Source organism: Fukomys damarensis, unplaced genomic scaffold, assembly GCF_012274545.1.
Source record: "Fukomys damarensis isolate Sample0158 unplaced genomic scaffold, DMR_v1.0_HiC HiC_scaffold_5, whole genome shotgun sequence".
Classification (NCBI taxonomy): Eukaryota; Metazoa; Chordata; class Mammalia; order Rodentia; family Bathyergidae; genus Fukomys; species Fukomys damarensis.
The window spans coordinates 72,874,701-72,880,928 of record NW_022900917.1 but is presented as its reverse complement, the minus strand read 5'-3'; the positions used below and the strand labels follow the sequence as shown (position 1 = coordinate 72,880,928).

Here is a 6,228-nt window from a genome sequence, read left to right as displayed (position 1 = left end):
ACACACACACACACACACACACACACAGTTTTGCTCAGTTCCCCAGGCTTGTCGAAACTTGGAATCTTCCTGCCTTGGTCCCTAACTGCCAGGACTAAAGCGTGCTCCCTTCTCCTTCGCCAGTGTGCCTTTGCAGGAATCACTGTGGACCATCACACTGGCATGAACATCTGAGGGGACAAAGACAAGTTCAAGCCTGGACCCTTGTCCTAGGGGATGCCAGAGTCTAGTGTGACTAAATATTTAGGCTTTGACTTAATGACTATCAACTTGGAGTCAAAAGTATTTTGTCATTGAATAAGAAACAAAGCACATTAAGAAAAGCAGTTGACACCCACAAGAAATGGCAGGCTCATGGCCGGGGGTGTAGCTCAGTGGCACTGCGCCTGCTTTGCAAGCTGAAGGTCCTGAATTTGATCCCTGGAACAAAAGAAAGAAAGAAAGAAAAAGAAAGGTCAGTCTCCAGCATTGCAGGAAAGGAGACCCTGAGTTTCAAGGTCTCTGACTCAACATTAGTATTTAGGTACCAGTGGCCTACCCAGCGGCCCCTTCCTTCCCTAAGAAGTCAACTGTCTGTAACCCTATAGGAAACTGGAGCTAGGAAAATAGCCGACTGTAATGCAAAGAGCTCAGAATTTGAATATGGCCACATGTGGGTTTTCGTCCTTGCTAACTTTTTTATTTACACAAGTGATTTTGAACTGTTTACTTCACTTTCTCAAACCTCTGATTTTCTCATCTGTAAAATGGGGGTGATGGTATTAGAAAGGTCAAAATGATTTAATATCTATAAAGGGCCTACCATTTTTAGAAGTTCAGTAAATGCTGAGTCCTCTTAATTGTATCATTGTACAGTTACAGAGCTGAAGGGAACATGAACAGAATAGAACTCAACTCCTAGATATTTTATGGCCCTCTTTCCCTCTTCAAAACTGAGAAGCACTTACTGAAGCAGGATCCTAATAGCCTCTTGTGTTTAAAGCCCCACAGGCCTCAAGGAGTTCTGTCAGTGCAGAAGTTGTTAACACATTCTGTGTCCTGGTGCCTTGGTACCGCTGCTTAATTTCTTCATATTCAGCACAACACTAATGTCTGCTGTGGTGGCACATAACTATAATTTCAGCACCTAGGAAGCTGAGGCGGCAATAAAATCTCCATGAGTTCAAGGCTAGCATGAACTCTACATATTGAGACTCTGTCTCAAAAATACCAATAATAATAATAATAACAATAAATATTGCTTGTCTACTTACATAGTGCCCAAATATTGCTTTAAGTTGTCGCCTAAAATACATACCTAATTTATAACCTCTATGCTTTGCTTCATTTTAATGAACTCCTACATTTTGGTAGGCCCTTCATAGATAGTAGTAGCTCTTCATGGAGAAAAGTGGGGTAAATACATAGAAAAGGCGAATATTATTGTATTTCTTAATTTGAGTGGTGCTTGCAAGATTAGAATCACTTTGTGATAACTCATTAAATGCTATACTTAGTATTTGTAAGTAAACAATAGTTTGAATAGTTTTAACTGTATACCCTTTAAAAAAAAATAAAAAAGAAGAAGCTCATGGGGCTGGGGATTTAGCTCAGTTTCACCATACCTGGCTTGCAAGCACAAAGTCCTCAGTTCAGTCCTCATAAAAAAAAAAAAAAAGAAGCTAAAGTAGTGTTAAATCCTAGTTTTCTCACACTCATTGGAGTAATTGTTTAATTTCCATTAGTCTTCAATTTTCTCACCATAGAATTAATAATCTCCAACTTGTAGGGCACTGTATAGACAAAATGAGAGGACTCTTGAGGCCCCTAACCTACTACCTGTCACATAATAGGTGCTTAGCAGATAGTAGGTGTAATGTCAGATCCATAGCACCAGTGCTTTCTCTGTTTTAATTCATGCTTCTTTAGATAGCACCAGGGCCGTCTGAAGAGCTCAACAAAGACACTGCCTCAGGAGCAACTGTCCGATCGCCACATCACTGTGGCTCATACTCAAGGGTCTTAGCTTGTGGGCCACGGAAGGGGAGAGACTAGTTCCTCAGCTCCCAGGTGCCACCATACTTAATGAGCTGGGCCTCCGTGTGAGCCTGCTCCAAGTGTCCTTGCTGTAGATGCGTGTCTTTCCTTAGCCACAGGGACCACGTCGCTCCACGGCTCACACAAAGGCTTTTTCTGGGGGATGTGCTTCACCTTGTGTCTTGGTCACAGCCACCCTGGAATGAGGAGAGAGAGGCCTTCCCGCCTGTTGTAAGCGGGAGAGAGAGTTCAAGGGGTCTCTGCAGAGCTGAATTGTCATTTCCTCACTAGACCATGCTCTCCTTGTGGATCAGGATGCAGCCACCTGAGTTCTGGATCCCTTCCTGGATCAGGGGCCCTGCTGTGTGTTTCCCCCAGGTCTGTACTGTCTGTTAGAGAAGCTGTAGGCATATATGGTTTGTATGACTTAAATTAACTGAAATAAAATAATATTTGCTCTTCAGGCTCAGTAGCCACTGCTGACTAGTGGCCAGCGTATTGTACAGCACAGACACAGAAGGGCTTCCAAAGTCCCGACAGACAGTGCCTCTGCAGGAAAGCATGTGTCCGCTGGGGTTATGACTGCTGACCAGCTTTATCACACTAGACCAGTGATTCTTGCCCCAGCTGTTGGTTAGAATCCCAAGAACTTTTAAACAGTCAGGGACAGACATCTCCCAGGCCTATACACCTTGGGTTGTTCCAGAGTAGGACGAGATACTGAAATTTTAGAAAATATTACTCCATAAATGAGACTGACTTGCAGCTGGAACTGATCACTGCTGCACTGGCCTGTGGACGCCTTGATGAGAGCTGGTGCTGTGTCTCTAGTCCTTCTGTTTGGTGCATTTGTCCCCATGGTGTGTTCATCTGGTATTTACTGAGCATCTGTCATGTACATCTACTATTCTAGGTGGGGGATACATGGGAAAGAGCAGTCAGAGCCTCTCTTTGAAGTACAGTCCAGTGGGAGAGAGTAGTGTTAATCAGATCATCAAATTGGAAATTAATTATAATTAGAAATGAGAAAGAGCTAGAAAGGAAAGCTTACAGGATATAAAGAAAGAAATAAAAGGCTGGTCCTATTTAGTATGGGGAGGGTGCTAAGGAAATACATATCTCTTGAAAGATATTTCATTGATTAAGTGCTTACGACATACTAGGCTGACCCAGACAGGCCTATGAGGTAAGCACCTCTGTGCCCATTTTATAGATGAGGAACTGAAACTTAGCCAGAGCTGTCCAAGGCACTACCCCTAGCAGTAATGGAAGGAGAGCCTCGCTGACCCCAGCCATGCTCCTGTACGTGGTGGGGACTCAGCAAGTATTTAATGAATTGCTGTATGGTGGCTGGAAGAATGTCCTCCTTGGGAAGCTTATTGAGAATGGCTGTTAGATCTATTCACTAGTCATAAAATTCATGAATGAATCATTCACATACCAGCTATGAGGTATAATCTGTGATATGATTGGTGGTTGCTGGAAAGGGATAGCAGTAATAATCTTGCTGTGGTTTGGAAATGTTAGAGATAATCTCCCATCCTGCCTGGCTCCTCACAGACTGTTGGGGCTGAATAGGGTTTCTGCAGTTACAAACAGGATGGTACACTCAAGTTTTCGGTCATCTTCTGTAGGCGCGCTATGATACTTAATTCTTACAAAATACCTAGACTAAAACACTGAAAATATTACTCACTGAAGTTGCATATTTTTCCATGATTCAGACTTAGTGGAATCCAAGCGTTTTTGGCCCCATCCAGGAAAAGCCACAGAAGCTGAACCCGGTATCTGTTTCTCAAAGTGTTTTCTTAATTTTTTTGTTTTCTCACAGTGTTTACATGACAGAAAACCCACATGGTAGTCTTTAAAGATTTAAGAAGCATTTTTATATTTCATTTCTGGTAGAAGATTAACCAGTTTCCCACCACCCCAACATGATTTGAAAGGTAGCAGAAAATTGTAGAAGTTCGTACCCTCAAAATGTATTGTTCTTACAGCACATGCCTGTAATCGCAGCACTTGGAAGGCTGAGGCATGAGGATCGCCACTAGTTTGAGGCTAGGCTGGGCAACATAGCAAATTCAAGTCCAGTCTGAAAAACAAAGACTCTGTCTCAAAAACAACAACAACAACAACAAAAGTATTCTTACGTATAAGCTTTCATTGGTATTAATTGGTAAACAGTATGATAATAGAAATTGTTTTTGAAAACAAATTATCTTTGTGCACACACTTTAGTTTGAAGATTGCTTTGGGAATTTGTGTCACTTGTCCCTGTTGTATATGAGGACATTTTCAAAAGCAAAGCAAAGCTGGCTGTGGTGGTGCACATCTATAATCCAGCACTGAGGGAGGCTGAGGGAGGAAGATCATAGGTTCAAGACCAGACTGAGTACCATAAGGACTTAATGAGACTTATCTCAAAAAAGGGCTGGGATGTAGCATAGTCCAGAGACGTTAAGTTCAATCCACAGTTGTTTCCAAGTTTGAAGTCTGAATGTTATTAATCTGTGAAATGTATTGTCATTGAGAAAGTTTACTTTAGTAATCCCTAACCCTCTTTTTTCTCTGCCCTTCTTTTTGCTAATATGTGTTTAAAATAGCTAGTGGTTTGTTGAGCATTGTAGAAGTTTTAAGATATTTTGTGATTCTTCAGTCCAAAAACTTTTTTTTTCTGTTCAAAGATTGAGTCTAATTCCCCATTTGCTTTTAATGTGAACCAGGCTTAGTAGCTCCCCTCTAAGGAATAAAATGCAACAGAAGTGATGGCATGGTTTCTAAGATCAGTTCGTAAAGGAGATGGCTTTCCCCCTAGTCCCCTCTCCCGAAGCCCTTCCTGATAGTTTCCTTGGGAGGAGGCTGCCCTCACCTGCTAACAACTCCAGCTGCCCCATGGAGAGAGATCTCTCATCAGAAGCCAGCCTGAACTGTCATGAGAATGAGCCACCTGCAGGCACATCTGCCAGCCCCAATCCCACCTGCAGATGACTGGTGTCTTCATCTCAGGCTCATGAGATGGAGTGTAGGAATGGGACTGGCATTCATAGCACTTCTGCCCTTGCAGTCACGGACTCAGGCATGCACATCATTTAGTCAGGTGTGGCTCTTGAGAAAGAAGAGGTTATTGCTTCCTTCTTGTTGCCATTAGAAATGATATAGGAAATAATACCAGAGATGAAATATGAAATATTGTATCTCCCAACCTGTTAGCTGTCTGATATGCTGTGCTTGTGTTCTCTAAAAATTGAATGAATTGTGGAGGTTAAGAGTAGGAAGGTATTTATTGTTAGAATAGCTCTTGAGGGAAAGGAGGGGATGCAGTGGGTAGCCTGGGGACCCCACCTTACGGAGGAGTTTATAGAGGAGAACCCATGTAGGCCACACCGTGATCTACCATAAGTGTACAAGTACAGTCATGTAATGGCGGTCCACTTGGGAAATGAGTCACCAGCAAGTGTGGATGGAAAGGACAAAGACTCCTCCTAGGATGTGGTGGGTCCAGATGGCTGTGTCTCCAGCTGCAGTTGTGGTGTGTTTCACCTTTTCAGGACCTCGCCCTATCTGCCTGTAATATTTCTAGCCAACTCAGCTGTCTGTAATAGAAACGCTAATACGTACTGTGCTCTTATGAAGTGGAAGAGTCCTGGTATTGAGCATGGGTAGACAGAATTTGTTATGCTGCCAAATAAGGTAGCTCAGTTGAAACATTAATCTTTTTTGGATAAATATGACCTAAACATACATATACTTTTCCCTAGTATAAAGACCCAGGATTACTCCCATTTCTAGGGCTTTTTCTGTGTCAAAGTGTGTGTGGGGGGTTCATGTCTTTGTGTCTGTCTATGTGTATCTTAAACCAAAACATTTTATTATTTTTGATATGTAGTAGCCTCACTAAAATTTATGCCAAGATATATTTGGAAGAAATGTTAGCCTATTAGTAACACATAAAAATCTGAAACATTATTAGTCTAAAAGTTGAGGTTTTTAAATCTCTAATTTTTGTGGAAGAAAAAGACACTGTCATATAATTTGATTTCAAACATATAATATGGAAGTCTTTTTCTATAATACAGCTAGATTGTTTAAAAAATATATTTTGTACCTGTAATCCCAGCACTCGGGAGGCTGAGGCAGGAGGATTGCTGTGAGTTCGAGACCAGCCTGGTCTACATAGTGAGTTCCAGGTCAGTCTCAACTACATAGTGAGAC

The 6,228-nt window shown here is 42.0% G+C and overlaps 1 protein-coding gene across 1 annotated transcript in view; it reads left to right on the top strand.

Annotated features, from left to right (window-relative positions):
• Asap1 (ArfGAP with SH3 domain, ankyrin repeat and PH domain 1) overlaps positions 1–6,228 on the top strand; it is a 301,757-nt gene that overhangs the window by 166,719 nt on the left and 128,810 nt on the right. The gene's annotated exons all lie outside the window — the stretch shown is intronic.